General features: G+C 34.2%; 2 pseudogenes across 1 annotated transcript in view; both read right to left on the reverse strand.

Moving 5' to 3' along the window:
• The window catches only part of LOC144316695 (mannose-1-phosphate guanylyltransferase regulatory subunit alpha pseudogene), an 85808-nt pseudogene that overhangs the window by 47167 nt on the left and 17184 nt on the right, over positions 1-21457 (reverse strand). The gene's annotated exons all lie outside the window — the stretch shown is intronic.
• On the reverse strand, positions 19538-19634 carry LOC144317921 (U6 spliceosomal RNA; annotated as a pseudogene).

Below are 21457 nucleotides of genomic sequence, written 5' to 3' on the forward strand. Positions count from 1 at the left end.
CCTTTCCTATAAGTTTTGTTTAGTAGAGCAAAGAATCCAATAACCTTAGCTCATAAACATTTATTTCTTGATTTCTTCATTGTTTCTTGTGTTTGTTCCCCAAGCTTTGACTTTGTGAGTAGTTTGTTTTGACATTAGTGAATGATATTTAACATGGAAACATCCTTCAGGAGAATATTAGCCCTCTGTGGAACCAAGAAACATCTCATCCCAAAGCAAAACTCTGAGAATTTTAGCCCTATTCCAATGTGACATAACCTAAAAATATAGGCTGCAAAACATAGGAAACAAAGATTTACCTCCATGCAAATATTTTATATGTATTTATTTACATAAATTTAAACTTACCACTTATTTAAAATAGAACAAAACTTTGGAAACCAAAATCCCTTGGCTCTCCATTTCCCTTTAAATGTGCTCTGATTTTAATCAAAATCAGTGCTAGAGTATGATATTTTCCATATAACAATAGTAACATATTTTATGATAAATTTGGGGAAGTATTATTAGCCTAAGGTTTATTTGTAGTCTCTACATATCATTTACAGAGAAAAAACTTAAAATTATAAATAGCTATTTAAACATGGAAGGGATATATCAATTCATGAGAAATAGATATAAATGGAATTTGGTGTTGCTTTCTATCATTTATTCTCCAGGTTTTTATTTAGTTACTACCATGTGTCAATCTCTGTGCTAAGTTTGATTGGAGAGATAATGGCATAAATATAGAGCCAACTCTTCAAATTAACCAGGTAGAATGGGGATAGATGCGCAAAATCTACACTGTAAGTATATACAACCCTATCTGACAACCTGGTAGGTGTGCTTGAAGTCTATTTTAATAGGGACTAGGGGCTTTTTTGGAAATGAGCTAATTTTATGAGGAAGACAGACTAACTTAGTAATGAGGACTTAGTTGTCCGGTGGGAGAAGATAGTTGCAACGTGACATAGAATTAGTCTCTGGCTCAGACCACTGTGTATTCATGTTCATAGATAAGCCATATACAGACACCATAAGGGGTGCTCCTTAGGGAAGGTGTTTGAGCCTCAGAACTAATTTGGTAGCTCTGTATCTGAGTGTAACACAACACTGGGCTTAAAAAATTCTCTCTGTTGGATATGGAATATCAGGCGGCACCTGGACATGGGGTTTCAAGGGTCCCAAAGAGGATTCAGATGGTATTCAGTGGAAAACAGAATAGCAGTGGTGGTACAAAGAAGGAACATCATATGTTAGGACCAACAAGGAGATGACAGTTGGTGACTAGATTTGTTACCCCAGGATATTCAGAAACAATTGGTGAAATGGTGGTGGTGGTATCATATGTGAAACTCTTGGGGGTGAGTGCCTGTTCACAGAAAATTGTAATAAGTATACTAAAAGACTCATACGTAGAATGCTATGAAAGATTCAATGAGTGGAGAAAGTACTAACTAGGAAGGACATGAAGGAAGATGGCATTAGAATGGGTCCTGAATGAATGTAGAATTTGTATAATTGGAGATGGAATGTAGCTCAGGTATGTAGAGGAAAAATCAGACAGTGTGGTTCCAGTGAGAAGGACGGGAGGTGGGAGAAAAATACTAAGGAGTTCACAGAGGAGAGATTATAAAAAGAAGGAATTGTTAATATGATCAAATGTTCCATAAAGAAGAGGAAAGGGCTAAAAAGAGAGCATTAGGTTTGTTATCAACAAGAGGAAGGAGAACTGGTGAGAGCATTGAAGATTGAAGATTGGAGGATAAAAAGGCATGACAATGATTTTTGAATAAAAGTCTGATGTCTTTTTACTTATAATCAATCCAAATAGTTATTTCTTGAATTTTGTGGTAGTAATGTACATAGTATATCTAAGTGACAGCTGTAGATCAGGTCAAAGGCTTAGACTGTGATACTAATCTTCTTCACTTCTTTAAATGCAGCAATGTATTAGATACTTGTAATTCAGTAATCCTTTTCCGCTGTATCCTGATAGTGAGATGAATTTTTAGTGTTCAATATGTAGTATTCCATCTTTTCAGTAAAGATTACCTTGTAAACTCAATTTAATGCTGTGTTAAAGAGAGCCACTAGAAGGCATCACTTTATTTAAGTAAAGGGGAGTTTAAACAATACCATCCTATCAACTTGAAATAATACTTTCTGAAGAGAACCTAATCAAGTATAAAGGAAACTTCGTTACACTTACAAGATTGAAGTGCTAATCCCAGTTCTTTGACTATCTTGTCTGCCTTTGAATTTAGTTGTCCAGTGTCTGATCCTTCTTCGATTAAATATATGCTATCCCCCATCCCACAAGATACTAATTCCATAAAATAGTATATATACTAATTTTTAAAAATTATTTGTTTTGTTCCCCAAAATAAATTATTTCTCTTTTTTCCTTCTCTTCCAACATACACACTCACAATATGTGTTTATAAGTGTGTATGTATTGTGTGTATGAACTTTGGGAGGAAAAGATGAAGCGTTTGTAAATGCAATACAATGTAGTATCTTATTAACATGGAACTTTCATCTTGCACATAAATGATTGATTTGACTGTCTTTCTTTAAAGTTACGTCACCTTAAGCCCTCATCCTAGTGATTTCAAAATTCCATTCCTCCCAACTAATATGCAGCCAACTCTGATATACAGCTGACCAGGGACAAATGAGCATTAAGAATATGAATCTAAAAATCTAAAGACAACTTTTTCATGCTTCTGATAGAGATAAAAGCTTCTCTATTAATATTTGACACTCAAAGTGAAATATTGCCTTATTAATTTAGGTGGATCACAGAGAGAATAAAATGCTTGGTCATTTATTTTTAAATCTCTGAGTTCTACTACTGACCTTTGCCTGTCATTGAGCTTTTCCAATGAGGGAAAATAGGCCCAGTGTGTCATGTACAGCAATGAGCTCTGACTGGCGGCTGGAGTAGGCAAATGCTGGAATGATAACCAAGATCCTGCAGTCACCTTTCTTGAATAATGTGATCTCCTGTAGGCTGCCAAAATATCCTTCAGGCCACAATAAGGAACTCTCAGGCCTCTTTCATATATAAGGTTCTATCATGTGTTTACATCTAGTATTGAGGCAATATACCACTCAGGCCCCCTGATACAGATGGAAAAAAGTATACATTTCAGATTTGAAAAATAGAAAGTAGCATTAGAATTGCCAGACCCAACTTGGTTTTCTTTCAGGCAGTTTTGAAATAAATCAATTATTTGAGCATACCTAACTTGTATAGATAGAAAACTAGTATAATTTTAGTGAATTTGACTATTGAACTTCTGTTTTCATTCGTTTCCTTTTACAGTAAACTTGTTTTTAAAATACATACTATTTTATGTTGACAATTATATTTTTGTGTTTTAATCTGAGGCTATTACTTACCACGACATCAGCTGAAAAGAAATATGTTCGTTCTAATATTCTGTATTCTAAAATGTTTTATTCATCAACCATGTTTCAATTCTTGTAATGTTTAGAGCAAGGTTCTATGTGGGGATAGGTTTTGGAGGAAGTCAGGGGTTTTCTCAGATCAAAATGTATCATCTTTACTTGATGATGACAATTTTAAAATTTTCTTTCAAAACTCTGGTCAACTCTTCCAAACTTCAATATCAATTAAACTTCTCAATTTGTTTCACTTTTAGTTCAATTGTGGATTCCATTAATACCTTGCTTGACTCTGAATAATAAGGCAAATATATTTAATACTAAGACATTAGCACGGAACTCCTTTTATGTTCATCTCTAGAAAAGCCTTAGATTCTTTCATGATTGTCTATCACACAACCAGCCTCATACTAGGAAAATTTTTGGATCAAAGTAGATATCTGTCTAAGTTTAGTCTTGTGGAAATTTTAATTCATAGTCACATTCATCCTCTTTAGCCTTGAGTATCTGATCAGGCTTGACGTGGTTTCATTGCTTTTTTCAGTTTTCAGTTCTACTTAGTAGGGCATTATTTTAAAATATTTGGCGCTTTTTAAATACTCCAAGTTTTTTTTTATGGAGGGACTTTGTAAAATAAATGTTCTCATCCAGCATGTAATCATATAAATAGCATAACATTTAGGTGACTTTTAATAACACAATAGCAACATACTATTATGTATTCCTTCTACGTTATAGTTATTTGACAATTATATTTTTGTGTTTTAATCTGAGGCTATTACTTACCACGACATCAGCTAAAAAGAAATATGTTCGTTCTAATATTCTGTATTCTAAATGTTTTATTCATCAACCATGTTTCAATTCTTGTAATGTTTAGAGCAAGGTTCTATGTGGGGATAGGTTTTAGTGTAATTATTTACGTTTAAGGTGAAGAGCAGCACTTTTTTCTATGCATAAACAGCTCCATAATGGATCATTGACACAGAGAGAAGACAGAGACATAGGCAGAAGGAGAAGCAGGCTCCCTGGAGGAGCCCAATGCAGGACTCGATCCTGGAACTCTTACCTTGTTTTCTAACTCTAGATACCATTGATTACCCACTAAGGCAGGTCATGAGCCAACTTAGAAAGAAGAGGGATAAGGAAATTATACAAATGCTTCAATGTCTATGGGCGTGTCCTTGCTTGCCACAAGCTGTCTGGAACTATAAGTAGTGAGTTACTAATTACTCTGATATGCAAGCATGATCTGAATGATTATATTCCAGAGATGCATTAGAAATGTGTTCTTTATTGGTTGTGATGTTGAACTATTACATGTATGTAATGAGATATTTCTCCAACTAGTTGTACTTTTCAAGATACTTCCATATAATTTTCTTGCTTGATTTCACAACAATATGGGGAAGGTTTGTACAGTAGGAGTTATAATTTATTTTTGTCTGTGAAGATTCTGAGGATCAGACCTGTTAAGTGACCTGCTCAAGGCCAATAGTAGGTGATGAAAATGACACTGGAGTCCTGATCTTCTGATTACTGTTGCTATTACTTCTCTCAGCTGCTATTTATTATTTTTTCCTTTCATATGTGTCAGGATATGTGCTTTAGAAATGTAATCTCATTGAATCCTTTTAACAGCCCTTTTTGGGAAGTACTGTTTCATTTTACAGAATCCAGTGCTCTCTCCAACAGTTCCCTTCCAAAGCTGAAAGTTGATAAAGCAATAGTACAAATGATTGTCTTAGTTTATCATTCACTTTTCATTGCTTTTTAAAGGCTGAGCTGATAATTCTAACTCCCTTATTCTACTTTGAGATCAATTCAATTCCTTATTTAAAAAAATTACAGCCTTTTGAGCTCATTTCTATTCCCTTCATAATAGCAGGTGTTAAAATTTGCATTGTATATAGCCCTTATTTTGCTCTAAATCAGAGGTATGAAAGACCTGTAGACAATTCTCTGTACTGCAAAACGTCATACAGATAAATTATAGACCACTGAAGGCACTGGAAACATGCTGTCCTCTCAACAAAGACAGAAGTTACTGGAGTTAGAGATTCAAAGAAATATATTGGTTATGTGCCAAAGGATATATTTACAATATAATGGTTTGTAGGTCTCAGTGAAATACTTAGGGAAAAAAAGACATGAAAAATTTACTTTCTTGTTTACTTCTACAGTAGGTTGTTAAGTGACAAAATACCCCCCAATGTCACAATGGCTAGTTTTCTCTATGCCGGGGAAGGGCCTATGCATTCAACTGAAACTCCATAAGAGACTTGATTTATGCAATTTTGAGCCACACTGCAGTCCCCTTTACCCCCTACCAAAAAATAAAAATCCAGAAAATATATTCTCCAAAATATGGGACCTACATTAGATATAGTAGCTGATACAAGCAAGTCACCTAGATTCTTAAAGTTACAAAGGTGTTTTGAGGTTGGATGTGCTATGACGATTCATTGTGTGATAATAATGCTTAGTTTTCTCTGTTCTTCTTGTGACTATATGATTTTCATTTTTAAAATGAATAAAATTATCCCTATTAATCAATCAAGAAACATGTTTTGAATAAACACCAAGTTCTCTAAAATTAGTGAATTAATCATTATCTAACTTTATGATTCTAGAAAACTATATTTTTAGTTAAGTTCAATAAACTGTATGCCTTAACCCAGAGGGGTTAAACTTGAAAATGTTCATGAAAATTGGATTTTTGGCTGCAAATGGAAGAATGAGTAATATTCAAATATTGTAGAAGTCAACCTTGGTTTAATCCATTAAGAACTTTTAATAACTAAAGACGCAAGAAATAAAGAAATTGAAAAAATAATAATCTTTCTTTAAAAATCTTTTTTTTGAGAGGAAGAGAGAGAGAGAGAATCTTACAACCTCAAGATCATGACCTGAGCCTAAATCAAGTCAAATGTTTAAACAACTAAGCCATCCAGGTGCCCCAGAAATAATATTTTTTCATAACTGACTTGTAGAAGTAGTATAATAAGAATAATTCATGTGTTTGTTGAATATTCTTCCTCAGCTTCAGATTTTAAATCCATTCTATCCTTAATTGTGATATGCTCTTCACTGGCAACATTGTTGGAGAAACAGAAGTAGTCAGGAGACTGATGCATTTTAAATTAAATAGACTTTTTTTTTCTGTCTTACATGGAAAGGAAGAATAGCTGAACTCAGTTATATTTTACTGAAAAAAAATTCATAAAGAGTCAAATAATTAGGCACCTCTTTTTTTCTTTTTTTTTCTAAGTATTTCCACAGTTGCATTAATCTAACCTTTGCCCTATCCTGTACTCCAGTTCGTATTTTATAATTAGCCAAAATATCAACAAATTAAAATAAAGTTCTTCTCTCATCTTCCTTATTTGGAAAATATCATTTCCCAATAACTTTTCTGAAATAGAAATTAATAAACACTATTTTTAGAACACTAATTGATCAAGATTACTATGGTATAGTTCCCAGCTTTTAAGAAACTCAATAATCCACATATAAGGTACATGGATATGTCCAAATACATTATAGGAGAAATTATACTCAGTATCAAAATAGAAGTACAAATAAAGGAAAATGGAAATGCAAGAAAAAGATTTATTTGAACTAATGGAGATGAGAAAAAGTAGCATTTGAACCGGTTATTGAGGAAGGGAGAGGGCTTAGGAAGAAGTGGAACTTTACAGTTGTGATAATAGCTTAATAAAAGCCACACAGCAAAGTGTAGACTGAAGGAATGGAAAGAGTATGGGATATGTGTATGTGTGCGTGTCCATTTTGTGTCTAGTGGCAAATAGTTGTTAAGAAAACCAAGTCCACGTTGTAGAAGGCTTTGATTTCCAGGTTGAGGAGATTGCATTTTATTTTGTATTTATTTATTTACTTTTAACTTTTTTAGATTTTATATATTTATTCATGAGAGACGTAGAGAGGCAGAGACATAGGCAGAGGGAGAAGCAGGTTCCTTGTGGAGAGCCTGATGTGGAACTTGATCCTGGGACCCCGGGATATGCCCTGAGCCGCCCTGAGCTGAAGGCAGATGCTCAGCCACTAAGCCACCCAGGTGTCCCTTATTTTGTATTTAATGGAAAACCATGTAGGAATTTTGAAAAGGGAATCTATAAGCCATTGTTTTAAGGATGCAACTGGTGGCAGCAAAACACAGGATGAATCAGAAGGGGAGAAATTAGAAACAAAAACTAACCGCATAGTTGTTAATATATTTCAGATGGGAGTGATAATGGATGCTTGGACTTAAGCTGGAAAGATAAAAGTAGAATGCGGACAGAATTTATGAGAGAAAAGACACAGTATTTGGTGAGGTTGAAGTCTCAGTCTTCAAGAGGATGCTGATGGTATTAGCCAACATAGGAAGGTACAGAGAGGGTGGTGTGTGGGCACATGTGATGAAGAAGGTACCTTGATAGTAGAAACAGAAAAAAATGGATAACTTCTGCAGATCTTTGGGTACAATGATCTATTTTCAGGTGTATGTTAATCCTTTTAGGAGAAACTATGTCTACTGCCATAATCAGCAGTATTAAAAGAAATAAGTTTGATTGTGATTCAAAAGGCTGTGATGGTTTTATTTTTGTTTTGTCATTGATGTTTGAGCTATTGAATTTAGATGAAAATCTGGGTAGATGAACTTTATAGTAAATTATATCATAGGAATGTTAGGAGATAGTAAAAGCCACAAGGGAAGATTATTTTTGACCAAACCTTTTAGTCATAATCTTAAGTGTTTGTTTAGTGTTCTGTACTTGCTGACTGCATGGTCTATGATTGCTTTTATTCCTATGGTATCTAGACTAAAAAATAACAGGAGAGTAAAGTATGCCTGCATGGGAAGGAAAAAAGAAAGTGAATTTCATTTTATCCTGATTGTATACATCTCTAGGATTTGATTTTTCTCTGTGCTAGCATACTTAGAGGGCAGAAGGTCAAATGGCAGTTGTGAGAAATGAAATGATAAGTTACATATATATATGTGTGTATATATATATATATATATATATATAAATTTAAGTAATTAAATTACATATATAATAGTAAGTTATAAAACATACAATTATGTATATAAAGTATAAATATATAAGTAAATAATTATATGTAGATATATAAATAAGAATAGATTTGTATTGTATCTTTTGAATATTAGTGAATTAGGTATATACATCAAAATCTGGAAGTCAAGACCAAATCAAATTAAAATATCTTCATTAAAACCAACTAAGTAGTTATATTCTAGTAATTACTAATTGAAGGGACTATTCAAATGTGGATTTTTAAATCTTTTCATTTTCCTCCATACTTCAAGTGTCTGTTCATTCAAATATTCCACTGTCTTACCACAGCCTTCAAATAAACTTGAAAGGGAAAAAAAACAAAACTAAAGCAGTCCATTTTTTAATTTTTCTATAGATTACTCCGTGGAAACAACTGCGACTAATTTAGGGTATGTGAGTTTTCCTTTTCTTTTTTTGTCTTTGGTTTCTATTAGCACTTGTGGCCCATAGGTAAGAGCATGGGAACTCACTCCTACCTGAGTACTTAACAAGTAACTAAACATCTTACTCCCCTATCAATACTTACCATTAGTTTTAATTTTAATGTAAAAAGATTAAAATTATTTTTCTGGCCCCATTAAGACAAATACACTCTAAGTTCTTTATCTAGGGACAACCAAAAACATCAAATGTCTAGGTTATTCAGTATCCTTCCCTATTACCACAAATGTTTGAGAATTATCATTCCCTTTGCTTTGACGAGAGGTTAATATAAATCCAGACTAAGGAAGCAGTCAAATCAGTGCCAGTCTCCCTGTTCTATTTGATAAAGGGATTTTTTTTTTTTTGTAGCGAGAAGAGTATGAGGTATTGAAGTAGCACATCCTACAAATATATTTGCAAATCTAAAAGATACATCTTTCTTTTATTATATACTCAGGTAGAGGAGGGCTGTTCTCACTGGTGCTTTTTGTGGAGGAAAATGAGGACTAATCTTTAGTAGCTCTGAACTCCTCAATTCTAAGACATAGCAAGACTCATTGCGTTATCTTTATGGAGATGTGCACTTGGGAAGCCACCCAGGTATAATTTTCATGACAGATTTCAGGTTGAAGAGCCATTCACTAACCATTTTCCTGATATAACTGCTTACAATTTTGTTTTGTTTTGTTTTGTTTTTTGCTTACAATTTTGTAAGTAAACATAGTAAGAGGTCTTTCTGCTTGCCCCTTTATGTTTTATTAGCAAAAACCATTATAACATAATTAAAGTTTTTAATTATGTGCTCTAATAACTTCATTAATATTTTGGACACTTTGGAATTCCAATTCTATTGAATTTGGGAAATCTTTCTAATTCTTTCAGGAGCATTATTTTGTCTTCGGATTAAATAGGAATGTATATTTGATTTTTAATTTTTGGTTATAATTTAAAAAGCTAAAACAAAACCTTCAGTAGTTTTTGATATGAGTTAAACAGATCCAGAAGTGGGAGTTGGCATAAGAATCAGGGTGCCAATTTCTGTCTGAATTTATAAGTAAGAAGCAATTACACTGTTGAAAGAGAAAAGATCAGGTAACATCAAAGGATGACATCAGGTTGAAATCTGCAATAACATTGCTAGATAATGAAAGCAGAAGTTTAGTTTTTGGAATGTAAAGAAATCTAGATGTGGATTTCTTCTGGGCATGGTATGACATTTGACATATTAAGACTCCAATATATTATGATCAGTGAATAATGGATTTGAGCTTGTCAGCATGTCCCCTATCTGGAAGAGGTCATGGAAATGCAAAGCAGAGTCTCTGAAAATGGAGGAGAAAGGTTATACAGGGTAGAATGGGAATTTTATAGCATTGGTTTTGTACAGCAAGAAAGCATATAACTTGTAAGCACTTGGCAATTCCTCTGCTGGGATTGACTAAACAATCTTATGACTGAATAAAAAGGAGGCTGTGATAGAAGGAAAAAAACAACAGAACTGCCCCCAGACTAATTATTTACATAAATCACTCCTTTCTGGAATTTTTAAATAGCTCCTTTCCTATGATTAAGAGACAGAATACACATTAGCTTTTATAAGCTGGCAACTAAAATTTGGCAACTAAATCTAAAGTTGTCAACTGGGGGATCCCTGGGTGGCTCAGCGGTTTGGTGTCTGCCTTTGGCCCAGGGCATGATCCTGGAGCCCCAAGATCGAGTCCCGTGTCGGGCTCCCTGCGTGGAGCCTACTTCTCCCTCTGCCTGTGTCTCTGCCTCTCTGTGTCTCTCATGAATAAATGGGTAAAATTAAAAAAAAAAAAAAGTTGTCAACTAAAAACTTATGTACAAATCTCTGACATTCATTCAAATATTAATGGTGTATATAATGATATTTACATGCTGTATTTGGACATAAATTATTAAAAAATTTTTAAGTGCCAAGACTGATGCTTAAAATGAGATATTATTCTGATATTTGAATAAAATAATTATAATATCAAAAATTCAAATCAAATTTATAAAGCAAGTTGCCTATTACTGTCTATACACTCATATCTAAAAGTAGGGGGCCTAGAAGAGAATGGCATGATACATTCAAAGTATTAAAAGGGAAAAATCTGCAGCCAAGAATACCTGATAGCCAGCAAGGCTATTATCCAGAATGGAGAGATAAAAGAATTTCTCAGACAAAAATTAAAGGAGTTCATGACTACCAAACTGGCTATAGAAGAAATATTAAGGGGGACTCTTTGAGTGGAAAGGAGACCATATTGATAGTTTGTAAAGTAAAAAACACAAAAGCAGTAAAAGTAAGTGTTTCCATAAAAATCAGTCAAGGGATTCATGAAATAAAAGGATCTAAGATATGACACCATATTCCTAAAATGTGGGGAGGGGGAGGAGTAAAGAATGGGTTTAAACTTAAGTGTCCAACAACTTAATATAGACTGCTATATGCAGAAGTTGTTACAAAAAAACCTAATGATAACCACAAACCAAAAACACTAAGAAATATTTAAAGAATAAAGAGAAAGAAATACAAGTATGTCACTAAAGAAAGCCAACAAACCATGAAAGAAAGCAAGAGAATAAAGGATCAGAGAAAATCTATAGAAATGACCATAAAAAAAGTAACAAAATGGCAGTAAATATATATCCATCAATAATTACTTTGAATGTAAATGAACTAAATGCTCCAATCAAAAGACAGGCCAACAGAGTGAATAAAAAAACCAAGATCCATCTATATGCTGCCTACAAGGGACTCATTTCAGACCTAAAAACACATGCACATTGAGAGTGAAAGGATGTAGAAATGTTTATCACACAAATGGATGCCAAAAGAGAGCCAAGGTAGCAATACTCATCTATCTATCATCTATCTATCTATCTATCTATCTATCTATCTATCTATCTATCTATCATCTATTATCTATCTATCTATCTATCATCTATCTATCTATCTATTATCTATCTATCTATCTATCTATCTATCTATCTATCTATCTATCATCTATCTATCTATCATCTATTATCTATCTATCTATCTATCATCTATCTATCTATCTATTCACATTTATTTATTAGAGAGAGAGAGAGAGAGTGAGTGAGCAAGAGTAGGGGAAGGGGCAATGGAAGAGTGAGAGAGAGGCAGAGAAGTAGACTCTCTACTGAGTGCATTCTGATATGGATCTTGATCCCAGGATCCTGAGATCATGAACTGAGCTAAAACCAAGATGGAGGCTTAACTGACGAGCCACCCAGGTGCCCCCAAATAGAAAAACAAAGACTGTAACAAGAGACAAAAAAGGACACAATCCAATGAGAGGTTATAATAATATAAATACTTATATGCCCCAAATGGGAGTACCCAAATACATAAAGCAGTTAATAAAAAACATAAAAGAAATAATCAATAGTAATTCAAGAATAGTAGGGTACTTTACACCCCACTTACATTGGTGGATAGATCATCCAAACAGAAAATCAACAAAGTCAACCAGGAAATGGCAGCTTTGAATGACACACTGGACCAGATGAATTTAATAGCATATTCAGAATAGTCCATCCTAAAATAGCAGAATACACATTCATTTTAAGTGCACATGGTACATTCTCCAGGGTAGATCACCTATTAGCCCACAAAACAAGTCTCAACAAATTAAAAAAAAAAAAAACTCAAATCATACTGCATCCATCTCTTCTGACTACAACACTGAAACTAGAAATTAACCACAAGAAAAAGTATGCAAAGACTACAAATACATGGAAGTTAAACAACATGCTACTAAACAATGAATAGGTCAACCAAGAAATCAAAGAAGAAATAAAAAAATTACACGGAAACAAATGAAAATGAAAATACAACAATCTAAAGTCTTCAGGATGCAACCAAAGTGGTTCTAAGAGGGAAGTTTATAGTAATACAGGCCTACCTCAAGAAGCAAGAAAAATCTCAAATAAACAACCTACCATTACCCCTAAAGGAGCTATAAAAAGAAGAGTAATTAAAACCCAAACTCTAAAAAAGCAAGGAAATAATAAAGATTAGAGCAGAGATAAATGATATAGAAACCAAAAAAACAAAAAACAAAAAACACACAATAGAACAGATAAATGAAACCAAGAGCTGGTTTTTTGAAAAGATTAACAAAATCAATAAACCTCTAGCAAGATTCATTACAAAAAAGGAGACATGACCCAAATAAATAACATTACTAATGAAAGAGGAGAAATAACAACTAACACCTCAGAAATACAAACATTTTTAACGGAATATTTATGAAAACCTATATGCCAGCAAATTTTCAACATAGAAGAAATGGATAAATTCCTAGAAACATATAACCTACTGAAACTGAATCAGGAATAAATAGAAAATTTGAACAGAGTGATTACTAGCAACAACAGTGAATCAGTAATCAAAAAACTCCCGAAAAATAAAAGCCCAGGATCAAACAGACAGCTTCACTGGTGATTTCTACCATATGTTTAAAGAAGTAAGACCCATTCTTTAAAAAAAAAAAAAAAAGACCCATTCTTTTCAAACTATTGCAAGAAATACAAGGGAAGGAAAACTTCAAAATTCATTTTATGAGATGATTATTACCCTGATATCCAAACCAGATAGACCACAAAAAAAGAGAGCTACAGGCCAATATCTCTCATGAATGTAGATGCAGAAATCCTCCATAAAATATAAGTAAACCAAATCCAACAATATATATTTAAAAATCCTGCACCACAACCAAATGGGATTTATACCTGAGTTGCAAGAGTGATTTAATATTCACAAATCAATCAATATGATACATCACATTAATAAAAGGAAGGATAAGAGCCATATATGGCTATTTCAGTTGATGTAGAAAAAGCATTTGATGAAGTACAACATCCATTCATGATAAAAACCTTCAACAAAGGAGGTCTAGAGGGACCATACCTCAACATTAACAAAGTCCTTATGTGAAAAACCCACAGCCAACATCATACCTAATGGTAAAAAAACAGTTTTTCTCCTAAGGTCAGGAACAACAGAAGGATGTCCCCTCTCACCACTTTTATTCAGCATAGTACTGGAAGTCCTAGACACAGAAATGAGACAAGAAAAAGGAATAAAAGGCATCTAAATTAGTAAGAAAGAAGGAAAACTTTCACTATTTGCAAATGACATGATACTGTATATAGAAAACCCTAAATACGCACCAAAAACCTACTAGAACTGATAGATGAATTTGGTAATGTTGCAGGATACAAAATCAATGTACAAAAATCTGTTACATTACTATACACTAACAATGAAACAGTAGAAAGAGAAATTAGGAAAACAATCCCATCTACAATTGCACCAAAAACAGTAAAACACCTAGGAATAAATAAACGTAACCAAAGAGGTGAAAGACCTATACTCTGAAAGATAAAACAGTGATGAAAGAAAAATTAAACCTCAAATGGAAAGACATTTCCTGCTCATGTATTGGAAGAGCAAATATTATTAAAATGTCTATATTATCCAAAGCAGTCTACAGATTTCATGCAATCCCTATCAGAATACCAATGGCATTTTTCACAGAACTACTAATAATCCTAAAATTTGTATGGATCTGCAAAGACCTTGAATAGCCAAAGAAGTCTTAAAAAACAAAACAAAACAAAACAACAAACAAACAAACAAACAAAACAAAGCTAGAGGTATCAGGTACCAGATTTCAAGTTATATTGCAGAAGCAGAAAGCAGTAGTAATTAAACAGTATGATATTGGCATAGAAATAGACACATAGATCAGTGTAATAGAACAAAAACCCAGAAATAAACCCATAATTATATGGTCAATTAATCTTCAACAAAGGAGGAATGTTATACAATAAGAAAAAGTCTCCTCAACAAATGGTGCTGAGAAAACTGGACAGGTACATGGAAAAGAATGAAACTGGACCACTCTCTTCACCATTAAAAAAATAAACTCAAAATGGATTAAAGACCTAAATATAAGACAGGAAATCATCAAAATCTTTGAAGAGACCACCAGCAGTAATCTTCCTGACATCAGCCTTAGCAACGTTTTTCTAGATATGTCTCCCGAGGCAAGGAAAATAAAAGCAAAAATAAACTATTTGAACCACATTAAAATAAAAAGATTTAGCATAGCAAAGGAAACTATCAAGAAAACTAAAAGACAACCTACTGAATGAGTGAAGATCTTTGCAAATGGTGTATCTGATAAAGGGTTAGTATCCAAAATACATAGAGAATTTATACAATTCAACATAAAAAAAACCCAAATAATCCAATAAGGAATGGGCAAAAGACATGAACAGACATTTCTTCAAAGAAGACATACAGATGATCAATAAACACATGAAAAGATACTCAGCATCAATAATAATTGAAATGCAAATCAAAACTACAATGAGATACTACCTCATGTCTATCTGAATGGCTAAAATAAAAAAATATATATGAAACCACAAACATTAGTGAGGATGTAGAGAAAAATGACTTTTGTGGGAATGCAAACTATTGCCACCACTTTGGAAGACAGTATGGAGTTTCCTCAAAAATTAAAAATAGAACTACCCTATGATCCAGTAATTGCACTACTGAGTATTTACCTCCTGAGTATACAAAAATACTAATTCAAGTGGATACATGCACCCTTATGTTTGTTGCAGCAATATTCAGAATAGTCAAACTATGAAGCAGCCTAAGTGTCCATCAATATGTGAATGGATATATATATATATGTATATATATATGTAGTCTTATACATATATACATGTATATATATACATATATACATGTATATATGTATATATATATGTAGTCATATATATATATGTAGTCTTGCCATTTGCAACAACATGGATAGAGCTAGAGTATAATGCTTAGTGAAATAAGTCAGTCAGAGAAAGACAAATACCATATGATTTCACTCGTGTGAAATTTAAGAAACATAACAGGTGAACATAAGGGGAAAGAAGAGAGAGAGGCAAACCATAAAATAGACTTTTTCGGGGTGGGGGTAAAGGGATAAGGAAGGAGAAAGAAAATCTCCAAGCCCAATGTAGAGCCCAATGCAGGGCTCAGTCTCGTGATCCTGAGGTCATGACCTGAGCTGAAATCAAGAGTTGGACACTTAAGTGACTGAGCCACTCAGGCACCCCAAGACTCTTAACTCATAGAGAACAAGCTGAGAGTTGTTGGAGGGAGTTGGATGGGGGATGGATTAAATGGGTGATGGGTATTAAGGAGGGTACCTGTTGTGATGAGAAGTGGCTATTGTATGTAAGTGATGAATCACTAAATTCTACTCCTGAAACTAATATTACACTACATGTTAACTAATTAGAATTTAAATAAAAAAACTTGAAACAAACAAAAACGAAACACAATAAATAAGCAAAAGAAAAAAGAGACAAACCAAGAAATGGACTGCTAATTATAGAGAACAAACTGATGGTTACCAGAGAGGAGGTGGGTGGGTGGATGAGGGAAATATAGGATGAGGATTAAAGAGTACACTTATCATGATGAAATAAAGTCAAATTAAATTTAAAAAAATAAAATAAAAAGGTGAGGCCAGAGATGGCAGTACTTTTTAAGAAGTGTTTTAAAATGTGTGAATTTCACACAGTATTGGTCAACAGAGAGGGCTGTTGAATAGGCTAGGAATTTGCAAGGACACATGCCGACTCATATAAATGTTCGCCAAGTCATACCCTCACATGTTTAATCTCGTGTTGGTCATTAGTGTGGAGAGTCTCTACCCTATGAATGTTTGTGTTTATGTCACCTCTATGAACCTTACCTGTGGAATCAATTGCTTCTTCTTTAGTATTCCCACTTATCCATTCTGGCCTGTATTTTAGTATATATATATATAGTATATATATATATATTTGTCTGCCCCTACCATAGATGTAAGTTTCAAGGTAGGAAGTTTTGCTCCAATTTTTATCACTTATTCCTGGTAACAACTAACATATGCTGTAATACTAGATGCCTATTTGTTGGAAAAATAAACACAAAAGGACATTATACAATTAATCAATTGGATAAAATCACACTGAAATCATATGAGGTTCTGATTGGAAGTGATTCTCTTGTCATTCTGCTCATGAGATGATATTTAGTATGCCAGTAGGTATAGATGGTACTATGGTGATTTGCTGAAACTAATTAGTATATCAATTCCATTTTAATTTTGTGAGATGCATCCAAGATATATATTAACCCATAATTGGAATTAAATTCTCATAATATTTTATTAAGAAGCATGTCAAACTCACATCTCAGTTTAAATGAGAGAGTTTCATGATCTTGCAAGTCGACTTGCTCAGAACTCTCCTAAATCTTGGCAGGACAGTGCAAAGAGGGCATTCCAGTATTGAGACAGGACAACTCAGAAATGTGAAAGTTTTCATTTTGAACTAATTACATGTGTCTTTTGACAGGTAGGCATATATAATGCTGATGTTTTGAGGAATCCAAATGTAAGAATAATCTGAAAAGGAAACAGTAATTTAGGTTTTTTCCAACTAAATACTCCTCCATTTATCAACATTAATGCATCCTTTGTCATCCCTATTTACTGATAGTAGAGTTCCAGAAAATAGAATATAAAGTATTTCCTTAAACCCATTGACTTTTACCTTCACTGAACTTCAGCTCTCTGATAACATAAAGCCATCTATTTTCAGTGATGCCTCTCCATCAGCAAAACCATACATCATCTGAAATTATACCTCATCATTTTGAGTTACGCTTCACCATTTGGGGTTATGCTACTTCTACAATGGCAAACTCTGGAATATAGTGATAGATAATTTATCAAGTAGATACTATATTGGAGACCCTGACTTAAATAGTTTACATGTAGTCATTTATGGGTTCTCAAAAACAATCCTAATTACCCCAGCTCCACAGTTAGTGAGGTAGAGCTAGGATTTGGCTCCTGAAAGTCTGGCTTCAGGACATGTATGTATTGCCTATCAACAAGATATCCTTATTTGATTTAAACTCCCTGACTGCTACTTCTCCCAGCTCTTTGCTTTTCTTGCATGTAGCCTTCAGCATGTCATCCAGCAACTTGGTTCTTCTTTCTTTCTAATCCTTTCCCATTCTATCACCCAACATGGATTCGGTGGTCATCCAATGCCACTGCACTCTTGCTATTACCCAGAAGTTTCTGCCTAGACCTTTTATCCCCCACCCCCTGCCCCAAATCTAGGCAACCAGTCAATCACTTCATCAGTTCTCCTTCTTAGGATCCAACACTTGGTCATAAAATTACATTGAGTAAATGCATTAAAAATTCAAGCTCTCTAACCCTATGTAGGTTCTTGCTATTACTAGTGAACTGTTAATTCAGTCCCTTGACAATTCTCTATTACCTCCTTAGGTCAAATATACGTAAACTTTTCCATATTTGGTAAGTCCTCAATGTCTTCAGGACCTAGCTCACATTTAGCAGATAAACTTAGTTCTTATTTTACTGAGAGATTTGTGTATACTTCTCTTTTTCACCATCACAATTTTTTCTGTTTAATTCTAACCCTCCTTTTTTTTAAGAGAGGGAGAGAGATAATCCCAAGCAGGCTCCACATCCACTGTGGAGCCCAAAGTGGTGGGGCTCAATCACACAACCCTGAGATCATGACCTGAGCCAAAATCAAGAGTCAGATGCTCAACTGACTGAGCCACCCAGGGGCCCATTAGTTTCCCTTTTTATCCCTAGGCTTAGAAGAAGAAAGATTCTTCCATTTTAAGGTTGACTTCTTTATCTATACTTTTGGTCTATTCCCATATAGGCTCTTCTAGGAAGTTGTCAGTTACACTCCTGATTTTCTACCTTCCAACTGTCTGTTCTTACTAATTTTTCCCTCTCAGCAAATTAACTCATTTGAGTAATCTTTACTTTAGGAATAAAGCAGAGTAGAACAATTCTATACTTTGATCCTTTACATTTTAATTTACCTGTCTCATCTCCAGCCCTGTTTCTCTGACTTTCTTGAAAGAGTAGCTTACCTTCACTGACTTTTCTTAATATCATTCCTATGGATACTATTCCATGAAGCCTAGGATAATTAGCCTAAGGTATTCACTTCATATCCTCTTTTCTCATTCTGATCCCTGTTTAGCCCTCTAAAAGTGAGAATCTTCCTCCTTGGTTGTAGAAAGCACTAACTCATCCTGCTGCCCCAGATGCATGGGAGAAGAGAGACTAGAAAATGAGAGCACTAAGCAATCCTAAAGAAAAGATCATAAAAGGAATCTCTAAATGTAGATGTTTACAAAGAAGTAAGAACTTTTAACATCCCTAAAGCCTTTCAGTTAGCACTGAGGACCTCCTGTATTTTGGTCTTAACACTGAGTGATGAAGGAAATGGGAACTTGAACTCCGTCTTTAGAAGGGAGAGTGCCACTGGTTTTAAGGTTGTTCCAAAGCTAACAAGTCTGAGGCAATAATGGATCATTTGCTCAGGAGTCCATCTGACTACCTGATGGCTGATTTGAAATTATACCATTTTCCAGGGCTTCTACTGGGTAGGCCAATGTATCTGAAACAGTATGGATAAGTAGTCCATCTGGAACTCTGAAGGATATAGGTGTGGGTGAAAAGACTGGCAAAGGCCAAAATTCATAATCTTTATTTGCATGTCATCCTTGTGCAGAGGCTGTGCTAGTTCTCTGTATTGTTCAATTTTTGCATATGTATTGCTGAAGAAAGCACATAATTATTATCTTTAATTTTATGTGTTTATTAGAGCTCTCATTTTACTTTAGACCCCTTGCCTTTTTTTGGGACAGCTCTGAGGTATAACTCATCCTTGCAAACAGGCTGAAGCTGGATTAAATCCTGCATGAGGTTAAATTCACTTCATATAACAGACATTCATGCATTACTTTTAGAATTGGTTTTAAAAGCCCAGGCATTTGGGACACCTGGGTGGCTCAGTGGTTGAGCATCTGCCTTTGGCTCAGGGCATGATCCTGAGGTCCTGGGATCAAGTCTGCATCGGGCTCCCCGTGGGGAGCCTGCTTCTCCCTCTGCTGCTGTCTCTGCCTCTCTCTATGTGTCTCTCCTGCAACACATATCTCTAAATCTTAAAAAAGAAAACCAAACCAGGAATCCAGGAATTTATCATTTTGGAAAAAAGTCCTTCCTGATTCTTTCTATACCTGCCTTTTTTTTTTTTTTTTTTTTTTTAGATTTTATTCATTTATTCATGAGAGATATAGAGAGAGGCAGAGACATAGGCAGAGGGAGATGTAACAGACTCCCCTTGGGGAGCCCGATGCAGAACTCAGTCCTGACGCAGGACTCAATCCCCATGCAGGACTCCATCTCAGGACTGGATCCCAGGACTCCAGGATCACACCCTGAGCCAAAGGCAGACACTCAACTGCTGAACCACCAAGGCATCCCTCTCTATACCTGCTTTGACCTTCATCTAAGAAGGAATGTAATGGGCTTCATGACTTAAACAATTGGGAACACTGACACAAGAAGAAAACTTTAAAACATATCATAAGTGCTGCTTCTACTTACGGCAGATGAGCTAGCACGACTCATGGGAAATCATTTTATAATTTCGTAAAGTGCAGCTTCCTTCATGGTGAGAGCATTAGCACATTTTTAAATGAATGATGCCAAATCTCTTAAATGTCTATAGCCTTTACTTAAGTTTGTGCCTATTACTCAGCCCGTGGATATTCTGTACTGTATCAAGTGGATTGTCATAACATCTATTATGAAGTGTGATAAAAATTTCAGTGAGCTATCAAATCTTTTTGAAATCCGAAGAACTTTATGGCTAAAACTAATATGAAGTTCTATCATAAACATAATTTTTTAAAAATAGGGCCTTTGAAAATAAAAGTACACCAAAACACGGCTTAGACAATTGCCATTCAAACTAAAAATATACCACCACCAAAACTGTTATGCCATATGTATATATTGGCAATTAATTTGATAAACGTATTTTTTAACTGCTCTTCTATTTTCTAACATGCAAGTCCTATCATCATTTAGTAAAAACAAAAGCCATTACCTTGAAACTGAATGCAATCACTCGCCTCACTGCTCTGTTAAAATATGGCTCTGTTCTCAGTATTGCTTTGCAGTTATTAGTATGCAGTAAATGGCTTAAAATATATAAATTTAATTCTAGAGATAAGAAAGTATCTTGAATTGAGTATGGCTTTGCCATTAATATCACCTTTACTCTGCCTCCAACTTGGTATGTGACCTTGGACAATTCATTTTATGAATTCGACTTCATTATTTACCTGCAAAATTACATTTTTCATGAATTTACCTTACTTATCTGCAAAATAGAAGGACTGAATTAGGTGTTCTCTAAGTTGCCTTCACAGTCTGAGTATAAAAACAATTATTAAGTAGAATATATTTTTATTATCAGTTTGCAGAAAGGGAATGGGAAACTGAGGTACACAAAATTTAAAGTGTCCCTTGTGATTTTATTGCATGTTCAGTATGAAATACCTTCTTTACAAGGTAGGGAGGCTAAAGAGAACTGCTTCAGTA

This window comes from Canis aureus, chromosome 7, assembly GCF_053574225.1.
Source record: "Canis aureus isolate CA01 chromosome 7, VMU_Caureus_v.1.0, whole genome shotgun sequence".
Lineage (NCBI taxonomy): Eukaryota > Metazoa > Chordata > Mammalia > Carnivora > Canidae > Canis > Canis aureus.